Genomic DNA, 15,479 nt, shown 5'->3' on the forward strand with positions numbered 1-15,479 from the left:
AAAGAAAGAAAGAAAAAAAAAGTTCTCACCACAAAAAAAAAACAAAACAAAAACTAACTACGTGAGGTGATGGATGTATTAACTAACCTTATCATGGTAATCACTTCACAATACTATATACATATATTAAACCATTACACTGTACACTTTAAACTTAACACAATGTTATATTAAGTGAATTATATTTCAATAAAGGTGGAAAAACTAAATTGCACTAATAAAGTCATGCAACCATGAAAAAAAGTTAAGTCATTATCTCCAGGTGGTTGGTGTTACAGTTACCCTCCTTTATTTTTCACATTCTTTTCAAATTTCTCACAACAGGCACATATTTCTTTTATAATCATAATGTGAAAATATCTAGTATTAACAGGATTTTGCATAGAAGTGGGAGAGGGTTTTACTTCCTCTGGCAAGCAGATACTGATAGAATCTTGTCATCTCCCTCTGTTGAATACCTTGGCTCCCTTAACAAAACCAAACTCTTCTCATAAACTTTATTTTCCTTCTCCTTATTCCCTCTGCTTCTTTAAAAGTTGTCTACCTGCTATTCTTTCGTTTGCTTTCTGATCTTAAGGAATCAAAATTTTATATGCACTATGTGTAAAAACGATGAACAAGGACCTACTGTATAGTGTAGGGAACTATATTCAATATCTTTAATTACCTATAATGGAAAAGAATCTGAAAAAGAATATATATATATATATATATATATATATCTGAGTCACTTTGCTGTACACTCGAAACTAACACAACATTCGTAAACAAACTATACTTCAGTTAAAAAAAAAATTATATGCATGAAAGATAAATAGGGGCCTCCCTGGTGGTGCAGTGGTTAATAACGAATCCATCTGCCAATGCAGGAGACCCGGGTTCAAGCCCTGGTCCGGGAAGATCCTACATGCCGCAGAGCAACTAAGCCCGTGTGCCACAACTACTGAGCTTGTGCTCTAGAGCCCATGAGCCACAACTACTGAAGCCCTTGCGCCTGGAGCCCATGCTCCACAACAAGAGAAGTCAATGCAATGAGAAGCCTGTGCACCGCAATGAAGAGCAGCCCTCACTCGCCACAATTAGAAGAAAGCCCATGTGCAGCAACGAAGACCCAACACAGCCAAAAATAAAGTTAAAAAAACATTTTAAAAAATTTAAAAATAAAAAGCACTGGAATGATAAACACCAATAAATAAATAAATAAATAAAAATGGGCTCTGAAGAAGCTTACTTCTAAATAGAAATCTTATTTATGCAGATACATGACATATTATATAGTAAAAGCCTCCTATAGTGAGTACATGATGTGAAATGGCCTCTTAATATAGTAGAAACACAGGAGATATTAGAATTTAAAAATCCCTAGAATCCTATTATCCTATATCTTATATATTATAAACACTATACTAAAATGGAAGATCTTTCATCTAATGAGCTTAAATTGGACCACAGCATAATTCTATATGGTTTGTAGAGAAGTATCAATAATTAATCACATTTTATACTGAAAACCACAAAGTTTATAGATGGCTTTAAACGTTTTTTAGAAGCAATATTCCAAATGGCTACAAGATGTACAAGCTCTTCCATAGAACCTTTTTTTCTACAATGAAATACAGTATTCTGCAATTTCCAGAGGAGGAAGCCAGGGTTTCCAGTAGTGCTGCTACTAAATCTAAGAAGATAAAACTGAGAAGAATTGAGAAAATAGTTTAAATTTTAAAAATCTAATCATTTTAAACCCTGAACAAATCTATAAAGCTTTTCTTTTTTAAGCAGGTAAATCATCATTCATGACAGCTTGCATATCTTGCTCTCTATTACAGGTTGAATGTATTCCCCCCAAAATTCATATGTTGAACCCCTACTCCCCCCATGTGATGGTATTTGGAGGTGGGGTCTTTGGGAGGTAATTAGGTTAGATTAAGCTACGAAGGTGGGATCTTCGTGATGGGATTAGTGCCCTTATAAGAAGAGGGCCACAGAGGTCCTACTCTCTCTCCACACACAAGCACCGAGGAAAGGCCAGATGAATACAGAGCAGGAAGGCAGCTGTCTACAAGCTAGGAAGAGAGCGCTCACCAAGAACTGAATCTGCAGGTACCTTGACCTTGGACTTCCCAGCCTCCAGAAATATGAGAAATAAGTATCTGTTGTTTAAACCACCTGGTCTGTGGTATTTTACCATAGCAGTCTAGGCTAAATAAGATGCTCTCTTTTCTCCTATCCCATATTACACCCTGGCTTGTCCTCCAGTCATTAAATAATACCTACTGTAGAACAGTAGTAAATACAGAGGTAAGGTATTTTCACATTATTGTTTCACATACTTATTCATGAGAACGCTTTGCTTCTTGATTTTAATTTGAAATGCAGACTGCAGAACATTTTATTCTTCTGTCTAAAAAAATTAAACTTGTAAAAACTAAATTACTTCTTACTTATATGATCCTCATTGGTTTTTGTTTCCTATGGTTAATGGATTTTTGGCAGAAAATATTGTTTACCACTCCTGCATAACATATTAAGATACAGAATTAATTTATCTTCCCTCATACTCAAAAATTAACAGAATTAAAATCAGTAACTATTTAGTATTCAGCCTCTACTATGTAGAAGGTACTGTTGCAGATAAGAAGTATAAAGCAAGAGCTGCCCTTAAAATGTTTACTTATATTCTCTATTGTCCAAATATAAGGTATGCTCTCAACAATGCAACAAATCATTTCGATTTTCTAAAAAGTAATAGCATCGAATGGGTGGGATCCATCTTTTCCTCTCAATTTCACACAAATCCTCCCTGCTAGAACAGACCGGAAGTGGGCAAAAAGTAAAATGTCACAATGTTCCCGCTGGTCATTAATAAGCACCCACTAATTAGATTATAACCAGTAAGAAAGGGTAAGAAGGAGGAACAAGAAAAGAAAGGTAGAGAAAGAGAAGAGAAAAAAAGAAAAAGGAAAAGGTTGTCTTCAGCAAATTGTCTGTTTTAAGGTCATCGGGACCAAAGTTTAAGAAGAAAAACATGACTTTTTACTTACACTGAAAGGAACACTTACAATTACTTAAAGTTGGCCCAAATAAAAAATTTTAGACCTACATCAGTGTGGTTCTCTATAGACCACCTAATAATCTCACCAGTTAAACCAGTACCAGGATAAAGTCAAGGATTCAAAACAGATCTTCCTGCTTCTTTGGCATTTTAAGCAGTTAGAAGAACATATGGATTAAGGGAGAGAAGAAACTCATCAACACTAGCTCAACCACACGTCCATGCCTCCTGCACCCCACTATCTGAAGCAAATAAAAGAGTCTATATGATTCTGTCCTCTCCTAACACCGGTTAGCAGAATTCATAACTAAAATTTCCCGACATTTCCTACCAGTTAGTTTTAAAATAATTTGAACGTGAAGACATCCACATCAGTTTGTTTGAAATGCTTTTTCCTTCTCCTGTTAGATGATTATTTGCATTGCTGTTTTCTCAAGGAGACAGTGAGTAGTCATTCAAGTTGCTGGCACTGCTGTTTCTGGGCCAATTATAAAAGATAGGAAGCTGGCGACAGACAAGAAGAAGCTTGTTTTTATCATCATGCTTTGCTGCAACCCAATGGGCAGTAAGAAGTTCAGTGCCATTTAGCCATGTCCTTTCTCTGTTCTTTAAAAAGTTTATGGCTTAGTCCTCATTTGTAAAGTCTCAGCTTGCTTCCTTGTTTTACAAGCTTTTCTACAAACTGTAATGGAAAAGCTAGCTCATGGCACCTTATATAACTTTAGTCCTCCCCAGGGGTTTTGTCATTCCTGGTAATTTGGCTTTAGAACCCAAAATCTACCCTATGCTTAAGTCTCCTTGGGTCGTTGTTTTAATTCCAGTTTATTTCTCCAGAAGAGGGTTGCTCTCTCTACCTATTTGTTGGAAACCTTTTTTTTTTCTTTAACATTAATTTCCAAATTAAGAGTTGGCGCAAGGTTGCAGATCAGGTCTGCAAGTTTTCTAAAGATTTGCAGATCAAGCCAGGGAAGCAGTCTGGTTTGCTTTTGTGGAAAAAGTGATAAACAAATTTAGAAACCACTACTTAAAGATTCCAAGTTCCAAATCTTACTGAAAATATTTGGAGCTTGAATTCCATTTCTATCCTCATCTAAGAAAATGCTGGTACTAAAAAAGCTGTCTGTAAAGCTCCTAATATTTGTGAGTCATCAAGTATCTTTTCCAAAACAGCGTTCTGATCGGTATAATGCAAATGAATCACCAATAAAGCAATTAAATTCCACCCAGGATATTCCTGTACTAAAATTCAAAGGAAAATGCTTGGCAAAAGGCATCTTAGGATCTGCCAAGCCCCAAACATTTGAAAACAAATAGTAACTCTAGGATGCTTCGCCAACCCCAAAAACCCAATGGCCACCCCTCTTCGAGAATGTCTGCATGTTTCCGAACATCTACTTAGGCTTCATATTCTAAGCCCTTAAGTGTCAAAGGTCAAGAACCACCAACCAGAGAATTAATAAAACTGAAGCTCTAGGTAAATAAACTTCAAACTCCAAAGGTCTGTCAGATAGATTTACACACAGTTCATCTGTTGAGAGATTTTTTTTTTCCCCATTCAAGGAGCATTTTAGCCTCAGGATTACCTTTCATTCAGCAAGGATCACCTACATTCTAACTCTTGTGGTTATTAGAGCAAATCATGGGGTGTTGAGAACTTGGCTTCCTCCATCTTAATAAAACAGTTCAAGTCCTAGAGGCAGTTAATCCCTGGAAGGCTTTGTGATCCCATCCCCTGACATGTTTGATAAATATGGAAATTGTAAAATGTTCTGACTTGTTAAAATTTTTTCAGCCTGCTTAACGTGCTCTTTGGCCTTCACACGCACAAAGTGCTGACTTGGCATGCCTGGGAGCTTCCATTACCTTCTCTATTGTGTATACACTGACAACCCCTGAAGCTTAAATAAGTCACACTTCACAAAGAAATGTTTACTCTACACTCTAAGAGGGACTCTCCTTTTCTCAAGGAAATAAGAAGATGACAAAGGGGAAGGAAGAAGGGCGTATACCCAAAAAATGTGCCAGAAAGGAGAAAAAAAAAAACCAAAAAAACCTCAAGTCTAAATGACTACAAAGCTGAAGAGCATTAAAAAAAATCTGGGTTGGGATAGGTGTGTCTACAGTTGGCTGATAAACAAATCTTTCAGAGTCTGAAATTACTACAGTAAGAAACAACTATTCCTCTTTGTTTCTCGCTTTACAATATGTAACGAATAGTACAGTTTTCTTTCAGTGCCTCTTATAATTCAAATGAGTCAACTCCCTTTTAACAGTATCAAAGTTAAGAAAATGAAATACTATTGTGACGTGTATCTGGCCACCAGTGAACAAGAAGGCAAGGTGTGATCTCATGATAGATCCAACTTCTACTCATCTCAATTAACTAGTCATCTTGGAGGCTGAATAAGCAACTACATAAATACCAAGACAGAAGGCCTGTTACTGTACAAACTGGGTGCGGTGTCTAGAAACCCTGCAGACTCCTCCAGGCATAGGATTCACAGGGAAATTCTATGAAAAAAAACACAAAGACAATAAGCTGATGAAATACTGATGACACACTGGAATACTTCAAAATTTATAGCCAGTTATGCTCATCAGTCACAGCCATTCCTGATCTTCCCAGAACCAACCATCAAATTCCCAACACTTTGACCACTTCCAGAAGATTGTCTTAATAGGGTCTCCTGAGGCTGTTGCTTGTATTAAAACTTCCAATTGTGAGAGCAACGGCAAGAGTGAGATGCATGGCAGAATGGAGACAGAGGCTTCACAAGTGCAGAGGTAAGCACAGCTTACTGCAAAGAAAAGCAAGCAATAAAATAGCTAAGTGGCAGAGAGCAGCAGGCAGAAGGAAAGAAGCCAAGAGTCAGGATGGTATACATACTACTACAACCATCCAAGAATAATTGAAAATTAGTTGTAGCTGTGCAGATGGTTCTCAGGGCCTAGGCAGGTTTGGGGTAGGCAGGAAAAAAACGACCAGGCCATTTCAAAGGGCAAGAACTTGATCTGGGGATTCTGGGGAAGGAAACCAGGAGAGAAAAGAGTGAAAATGTTGAGCTCTCAGCCTAGCCTTGATACCTCAATTAAGGAAAAAAGGAAAGCAAACAAAAGATGACTTTAAGAGAGAAAAATAACCAAAATGATTAAGAATACTCTCTCCTACCTTCCCATCGATAACCAAGTTTCTCAAAAACCAGTTGTATCTCAGAGCAGCAGGGCATGAAGGAAACAGTACCGCAGAGAGAAAAGGAGACCAGCCAAATCAATGGCCGAAGGATCCATCTTCTTCTCTTACAGTAGGCAGACCGCACAGGAGTCTGGATCAAGGCTTCTCACAGCTTAATGTCCATGAGAATCACCTGGGAATCTCGTTAAACTTCAGATGCTGATCAATTAGGTCTGGAGCCAGGCCAGAGCTTTTGCACTTCCAACAAGCTCCCAGGTGATGCTGATACTGCTGGTCTACAAATCATACTGTGAGTAGCAAGGGTTAGTATGGATCTTGGTCAAGTAAATTTTGGCTCAACTCATGACTCTGGACAAGTTAGTTAACATCTCTAATTTCTCAGTTTCCGCACTTACTAAATAGAGATAGCAATGCCTGCCTCATAAAGTTGACATGAGGAATAAACAAAACTATTTGACCTAATGCTTAGTTATTACCACCAGAAGCATAACATTTCCCAAAGTGTGGTACACATACCATTGGTGGTACAAGGACAAACTTTTAAAAATTGTAATTGTTAGGCAATATTTTAATAAGTATTAGAAAAAAATAACTTTAAACTCAAGATAATTACCTTAAACTCAAGATCATGGGTAATGTCACCTAGGATAAAGCTATGTTAAAAGGAAAAAGTCAATTTTAAAAATTACTAAGTAAATAAAGGTACAAGAGATACATGGATATGACAAAAATGATGAGGGTGATACTCAACTGACTAAAGCTGAAACATCAATTAAAATAGGGTTACTAAGTTTCTGAAGGCAGGGGCTTGACCAGATTACCCCATCATAAGGAGCAGGTGTGTAATAGAGTTCTGAATGTATTTCAAAACCTGGTCACTCAAGGCTTAGAAACTGAACTTTAACCATATGATATTCTTACCCACATTTACTTGTGTGAATTGCATATGCTATCATGGATCATCAGACTATCCCTAAGGCTTAGGAAAACAAATTCTGTTGGGTAAAGCCATTTCCCCCTGATATGTAAATCTAAACAACCTCCCAACAGTGGGTTAAATAACAGAATTATGTCTCCAAGGAAGGAAAGCTATGATTTCATAAATCCAGTACTAAGATGTTTCTCTTTTCCCACAGACTTTTTGTAACACCATTCGAAGGTAATTTGTGGTCACAGGGATGGGTGTGGATGACTGAACAAATGAATGTGTCATAGCCTTTAACAATAACCTTTAGAGCAAAGAGAGGAAAAGTCACAGATGAGTTGGAAAAGACGCAGCATGTTTGTGAGTAGCATGGTTTTCAGAAGAGAACTATAAAAGGTTTCCTGATGTATTTAGCATCTGATGTCTGGTATACTTGGAGCAATATATCATTCTTACAATTCTGCTTAGTTGGTTGACAGTTTTGTTCAAGTTAATGAGAAAAAGGAACATGAAAACAGACATACATCAGAACTTCACTCATTCATTTCTCCATGGAGTGAACCACTTCTTTGCTGAATCAGATAATAGCTTCAAATACTGGAAAAATATTTTCTCAAGTTTTTTGTGCTATTCAAAATATAGTGGCTATAGACATGACACACTTTCAAGTTTAATCTACACTATTAACGCTTTATCGCTTTCTTAAGTCTAGACAATTAACAAAACAATAAATCAAGTCCTGATTTGTTGTGTTTGCCAATTTCCATGGGGTTAGTACCTCTTTTGTGGCTGATTTCAAGTTACCAACATGACGTCAGTGAACACAGGGCTGGAAAAAGTGTTCAGTAGTATACACCATTATACAGTATTTCCAATGCAGATAAAATAGGCACAAATGACTTCAAGAGCATTGATAACAGTAAAATGTAGTAAAAATAATTATGAAGTGATGAGTTTTGAGTACTTATTTTTTGTTTTTAATATAATTTATTTTAATGATAAGTTTACATAGTTTAATTTTTACTGATAACCAGCTCAGAAAATTTCTGAAAATTTAATAGTTTGTTGTCAGGAGAGCTGGTAGGGGCTGGATCCTGCACACCACTGGTCTCAAATCACATCCCACACATTGTTGCTATCCCACCAGGTTTACAAACAACTTTTCAGTTTTCCAAGTTAAAAATCTCTTGGAGAAAGATGATGAATCTTGTGTGTTAAAGAGACAACAACAACAGCAACAAAAATAAATAAAAATTGCAATACTGCAATTTGTATCTTTTATGTAGTCAAGTTTGTAGTTAACAACAGAAAACATATGAAACATTTATACACCCAGAGCCTTTAGGAAATCAAGTAATAAAAGCACCTTTGCATCTTGGGGGAAAGAAATGTAGGCAGAAGATATTTGTTTGGGTAAAAAAGGACATGGAGTTAAGCATAACGATGTTTGCATCAATTTCCACATATAAAACTGGTCAGAAAGACTTGATTTCCTAAGGGAACAGAAAGTAAAAGAAATAGCTCCTTATAAGTGAATCATAAGGATTCTTTCCATAGACAAAAAAGCAACCACAATATAAATGCTTTAGATGCCATCATTACATGGCAATACTAACTTTTCAATTTGTAAAGATAAAAGGGAAAATGTTAAGGAAATCCAAAGCCATTTCACTAATCCCTATAGCCAAAGTAAACCAGTGAGAGAATGAGAGAACTTATTCCACGAAATGGTCATTTATGATGTTAACTAGCACTTTTAAAGACTTTCAAAAACAGCTCTGCATTGCCTGGTAAATCTTTGAAAACCTAAAAGCAGTTAAGTAGCTCTCAATCCTTTAGAAAAGTTCAATTAACCAGTTTCACACTGAAAGGGTAAATTTTCACATTAAAAGGGTGAAAATTCACTGCCTTCCCTTTCATGGAAAGTATGTGTAAATTACTTTCCAAAACTGAGCATAATATCCTATGGAATTGTTTATTTCAAAAAGTAAGCCTTCAAAGCTGAGGGAAATGTACAGCACACATATTGTTTATCTCTACAAGATGGAGCATATGGAAAAATTTATAACTGTCAAGTGTTATTACACTGCAAAACAAACGTGGAAGTACACAATAGGGATAAATATAGTGAGACTCGTTCACAAATTGGAGATGCTGGAGGCACATGGAAAAGTTTACAAAAATTGCAATGTTTAAGAGATCAGGAGGACAGCGGTGCTAACCCGGCTTTACAAAAAGATCATATGCAATAGATTCCACTGTTCCTTCTGAATTATAATGCAGGTTTAGGCATGCAGGTTAATTTGAGAAGCAGCCCTTAAAGAAAAGGAAAGAAGAAAAACAATTCCTGTCTTGTGTTAAAAATTCCAAATAAGCATTATCGATACTAGAAAAGAAAAGGGTGGGGTGTGTAAAACAATTAAAATCATAAATTTAATAAGCCTTGAGTGGTAAAATATTCAAATGAAAACATAGTTGAAAAATTATTTTAACAGAATATTTATTAAAAGCATACGATTTCATTTTTAAAAACTTTAATGCATAGTAATATAAGTTGCTGAATTAGGGTAATTTTAAAGTGTAATTCATTTTTGCAATGACTTTCAGGGAAAAAAGAAAAAAGGGGGAAAAGGCACTAAACCTACATTTTAAAATGTAAAAATTTGCAGTTATCTCCCCAAATCCTCTCTTTCAATGTGGTGGTCTAGTATTGGAATATACATTATTTCAAAGGTCTAATTTTCACACATAAAGCTTTAATTTTAAAAAAATAATAATAATTTCCCTAAAATTTCTCAGTATCAGCAGTGCCCTAAAGAAAAATTCTTTCTGAGTATAAAGACAGAGAAGTACTCCCAGGGAAATAAAAGCACTGTCTGTCCAAAGCTCACATGAACTAAAGGCAGAGGCTGAACTAAGGTTTGGATGTACTTTCTATTTTCTTTAGTCCCCTAGTCATTACTTTAACAGGCAAAGAATAACTAAACAGCAAAACTCGTTGACGGAAGCACATACTTTCCACACACTCTAAGTGTCAAAGGCCTGTTTAGAGAAAGGCCAAACAATCTACTGCATCTTAGATGCAACGGCCAGAACTAGGAGATGTTTCTGACTAAGGAGTCTATTTCTGCCTCTACTATGGCCTCATTTTATAACCTTAGTGAAGAGATTTATCTGTTCCTCACTTGACTTTAAAAATAAAGATGGAGCCACGTAAACTATACTTAGCTCCCTAGAATATTGTGAGACTACAATAAATAATGTCCATAAAAGCTTTGATCTCTTCAGGAAAAAAATGATTTCTGACATAGGCAGGAGAGGTTTTAGAGGTTCCTGAGAAACTAGTGCTAAGTCAAGGTGGAACACGAGGAACAGATAAACCACAGATCACTAGAAAATGCCTGTTAACCCTTTTTATTTATTTTCCAGGTAAAAATGGTCTTTGAAACTAGGCCCATAAACTGCCGTCTAGATCATATCCAATTTCCACTTCCATTACGTCCACTTATGCCATCACTACAAATTATACCATCTGAACAGATAAGAGACAGCTATAGTAACTAAACTAAGGACTGGAGAAGAGGAGAAATCAGAGTGCTTGATTTCTAGGCCTGGCTCCTCCTGACATTAAAAAAATGACGAATTAGAAAGTTAGTGGAAAAAAAAAAAGATTTCATGCCTCTTTTTAGTCCCATCTGCCCCTCTCATGAGAAGTCATCAATATGGCTGCCAAGATTTCTTGGTAGAAAGATGATTTTTTAAGATGAAACAACTGTACTTAATTGAATCTTACTTTCTGGATATATGCCAGTATTTGCATTTAAATTATTAAGGTACTGGGGCACAATGGTTTCAATTGAATCTTCTCTATAAACTCTCTCATGTGTTTAATGTATATCATTTCTATTCTTTTAACTACTGAGCATATAGCGATGGCAACAGTTTACTTTTTCTTCTTTAGAAGTTCCATTCACAATAGCCGCACACTTCAAATGCCAGGTACTTGCTAACAGGCCATATAACGAGACAGCAGCATTTGAAGATTTACAATGTGAAGTGAAATCATACAGAGTAAAAAAGGAGAGAATAACTGAGTGCATAAACAATCTTAGCAAAAATTCTACATCTTAACATAATCTGTGTTTGTTCCATTGACCACAATTCTAATCCTTAGGGTTTGAAATCTACCATATAACCAATCTTTAATCATTATAATCTTCTAGGAAAGAGCAGTAGATCACTTTTAACTTCTTTTAGCATTAACTAATTCTGTTATATTCTTTGTATTCCAAGGATACCTAAATGCGGTGTTAGATTTTGTTATAAATCTTAGTTTATGTCATTAATAAATTGGTATCATGGTCAGTAACAATAGGGCAATAATAGTAATAGACCTTTGAGGGTTGTACCTACTTTTTAATGCTCTGAAACAGGAGGCACAGCTCTACTGGGTGAATCTGATCATAAAGGTAAAATGTCATATTTTTTCTCACTCAGTTTCAAACTCATTTAATTTCTCTAAGCATCAGAAAATGCAGTTTGCTTAAGACTAAACAGCAAGTACATCACAGAACAGGGGTTTGAGCCCAAGTCCATCTTGCTTCAAATGTCTGTGTTCTTTCCATTATGCCCTGGGGCCTCTTACCAGGGGACAGTATTTTCTATACTACCAGAGGAAGGCATGGTCCTCTCAGCATTCAGAATATCAGCGGCAGATCCTGCTGCCCCAAACCTTCCTACCACAACCAAGGAGGAGGAAAGAGTGAGAGGGGGAAACTCCTGATTGCTGTTCCCTATCTAACTCTGGATATATTTTTCCCACAGAGTTAACTTAATAAATGGCAGCTAGAATCCACCTTCCGGAGTGCTGGAGTAGCAATGAGGTAAGCTTTCCTTGCATATTAGTACTCAACAAGAGGAGATTAATGTTATATTTTCTTATTTTTGTGTCCCACCCAAGAATATAACTCAGAATGCGTTAATTTGTGAGAAAGTAATTCTTCACTTTTTAAAGACTTGAATTAATTTTCCTTGAATTAGTTGATGTTTACACAGAGTATCTGAGCATGTACATAAAACAAAAACAGCTCATTTTCTGAACACTTTAAAACTGACATCCTGCTAACCTTCCTAAGACAAACACCTTAAGTTATTTTTTTAAAAGATAAGGAAAAAAGGAAAAAAAAGACTCTGGAAATAAGAGATAAAATGATGAAATCCATGAATATAAACTCTTGACAGTTAACTTATAAACGTAAAAGAACTGAGTAAATTAAATTATCAGAATCCAAAAGAACCAGAGATCATATTGCAACTAAGCAGCAAACCTAAACCCAAAATGGATTTAGAATATATTTAACATTGGAGGCGCAAAGTTAATTCCTTTGTCATATCCTCTTCTTGCTTCTGCTTGAAATCCAAGGGGCATGGGGTGAATTTGCTTAATCTGCAACATTAGGAATCCCAAACTCTTCAGAGGAGCCCTCCAGGATCTCTGGGTATAGACAATTGCCAGGGCAGATCTGAGAAATATGCAACAGTTTACTTTCTCCCTAGAGGACTTTTTCGTAACTAACTAGACTAATCTTCCTCTGAGGGATTTTAAAAGAACAAACTTACCTTTTTTGCTAAAAGTGATATCTAGGTCTGCCTGAAACGGTACACAAGGGACATCCATTAAATTACCTCTAGTTAATGATAACTTTGGATCAAATGGGGTTATACAAATAAACTATCTTCCTAACATTCCTGTTATAGACTTAAGAAGGCAAATAACCCTGACTGATCTAAAAACAAAAGTCTAATCTGTTCTGGGAAAAGAGTTCTGACAAATCCTAATTCCAACAGTATGAAAGGCCCAGTAATTACAAGATTAGGAATATTTCCCTGTAAAATTTTCCTAATTACGTTTTTGATCCAAGATGCACTAAAAAATGAACAAGAGCTGCTCCAAACTACATTATCAAACAAACAGTCAAAGAGTTGGTGGTCATATTAGTAAGGTAGTAAGGCAAGGAAAACTAATATATAGTGATCTGTTTGTTTTCTCAGATTTAAAAAAAAAAAAACGACTTCTTCCTTAGGAACAATAAAAACACAATCAGTATCAACTACCTTCCATAATGAAGCTTTCATAAATAACCTTGAAAACAATGTGTCTTAGCTAGCAGGTTCTAGTCACCCATGTCTTTCTAGAGTATTCATTTTTCCCTGTCAGGGATGATTCAGCTCCACAGCCTACTTAGACCCAAGGTTGACTGGGAAGGAGAGAATCATTAATCCATCGACACGTTCCCCCTTTGCAGTCTCCACGCATGCAAACAGCCTGTGGAGGGGCTATGAAGAGCCAAAAAGTCTAAGCCACAGCCCTGTGTCCTCCTAGTGCTTTCTATTTGGCTTGCTGGAGAACAAGACAGTTCAGTGGGCTTCACTATCTTTTCAAATGCACCATTAGAAGACTACATGATTTAGACTCGACATCTAGTCGAAAAACTTCACAAAATTGTCCATGGAAATGTCATCCAAATACAGCTGTAAGACTGAATGAAAGTTGGCAGACGTGCTGATGTTAAGTGGCATTTTACACTCAAAAGCATCCAAATGGGGGGAAAAATTGGTGTTTGTAGTATAGAATAAAAACAAACATTAAAAGATTTTAAAATAAGGGAATGTGTGAAGATAGAAAAATAAGAGCATGTGTTGAAAAGCAGTCTTATTATTTTCCACATTTATTTATGTTTAAAGATATATTCAAAGCTAAATACAGGAATACCATATGTAGCTCTAAACCCTAACAAATGTTGTGACATAGGATGGTTTTTCTCCTCACTGAATTAATTATTTACCAACAACATTTAATAAAATTTTGCTAAGTGTGTACTATAGGCCAGGCATTCTACTAGGAAATACACTGATGAGCAAACAGCACATGGTTCCTGCCTTCAGGGATCGTGAGAGGAGACAAGGAACTTTCATATGGAACAAACACTATGATGATATGGAACAGACCACAGGGACACCAACCCTGCCGGAAGGGCCATCTGAGGAAGTAAAATGTAGGTTGAGAACAAAGGCTTAAGCAGGAAAGAGGAATGATGAAAGAGGCAGTGGAACAGTACGTGAAAGAGCTGAACAAAGTGGAAAGAAATTAAATTCAACAGGGCTAGGGCATGGACAATGGGAACCATGGTGCAAGATAAAGCTGAAGAAACAAGTAGGATCTGATCAAGAAGGGCTTGGCCCTAAGGATTATAAGAAGTTGCTGGAATGTTTAGAAAAGGGAATAATATTATCAGCTTTGCATTTTTTAGAAGATCACTCTATCTACAATGTGGAGTATGGAATAGTGCGGTACAGGAGTGAATGACGGAAAGCTGGTATCACAATTTTTTGGGAGATGATAGCTCTTTGGACTGGAATGATGGCATCTAAGGAAAAAGAGATGTAGGAAAATTGAAGAACTATTTAGGAGGTAAAATTATCAGAATTCTGCTTGGTGATGGAATGTAGGGAAGGAAGAAGAAGAAGGGGACAAGGCTACCTCCCAGGTTTCTGACTTGAACCGCTGGGAGATGCAGCCACTGGAGGCAGAACAGGTTTAGAGAGGGAAGGGCGGGAAAGTAATGAGATATCAGGATTGGGAATAAAATCTGAAATGTTTGGGAAGCCAGACTGGAGTGGGTTCCAAAATGAGCAGGAGGTAGAAACCAGAGAAGAGGTGTGATAGGGAAGAGAAAAATAGAGTGCTAAATATGTAGTTGAAATAGGACAATTTTTAAAGATGAGCTTAATAAATTTAGGAGCCAGTAGAAAGGGAGGTAATAATAATAATACAAAGACCTTTCTTTTGAGTGCTTAATTTGTTCCAACCACAAAGCTTAGCACTTTAAAAATAAAAATATGCAATCTTTCAATCTTCACAACAAGCCTATGACATAGGTATTATTATCCCCAACACAAGGAAACTGAGGCTGAGAGATATTATATAATTTGCCCAAAATTTCACAGCAACAGACCTAAAGTTTGAATCCAAGCATGTCTGATTACAAAGCCCATGCTCATAATCACAGTGCTTACACACAAGATTTAAGAGAGAGACAGGATTAAGAAAAATCAAGGTCCGTCTAAGGTGGAAAAGGATAGGCCCCGGACTTCAGGAAATGAGCGAAACCTTTTTTCATAACAGAAGGGACAAAGGAAAAAAAACATGTGGAAAGGTTCACTTTTTTTAAATTTTAATTTTTATTATTATTTTTTAACATCTTTATTGGAGTATAATTGCTTTACAATGGTGTGTTAGTTTCTGCTTT

At 36.3% G+C, this 15,479-nt stretch overlaps 1 protein-coding gene and 1 long non-coding RNA gene across 12 annotated transcripts in view; one reads left to right on the forward strand and one right to left on the reverse strand.

Moving 5' to 3' along the window:
* The window catches only part of RAD51B (RAD51 paralog B), a 688,762-nt gene that overhangs the window by 484,474 nt on the left and 188,809 nt on the right, over positions 1 to 15,479 (reverse strand). The window lies entirely within an intron of this gene.
* Positions 5,678 to 15,479, forward strand: part of LOC109547782 (uncharacterized) — a 43,327-nt gene continuing 33,525 nt past the window's right edge. For 4 of the 8 annotated variants that reach the window (XR_012329930.1, XR_002173719.3, XR_002173721.3 and 1 more), the window contains exons 1-4: positions 5,678 to 5,836; positions 6,356 to 6,534; positions 7,382 to 7,404; positions 11,995 to 12,053. This is a non-coding gene — a long non-coding RNA (uncharacterized lncRNA). The remainder of the gene's footprint in view (positions 5,837 to 6,355; positions 6,535 to 7,381; positions 7,405 to 11,994; positions 12,054 to 15,479) is intronic. The other 4 variants (XR_002173723.3, XR_002173720.3, XR_002173722.3 and 1 more) reach the window with 1 other exon arrangement.

Source organism: Tursiops truncatus, chromosome 2, assembly GCF_011762595.2.
Source record: "Tursiops truncatus isolate mTurTru1 chromosome 2, mTurTru1.mat.Y, whole genome shotgun sequence".
NCBI classification, from domain to species: domain Eukaryota; kingdom Metazoa; phylum Chordata; class Mammalia; order Artiodactyla; family Delphinidae; genus Tursiops; species Tursiops truncatus.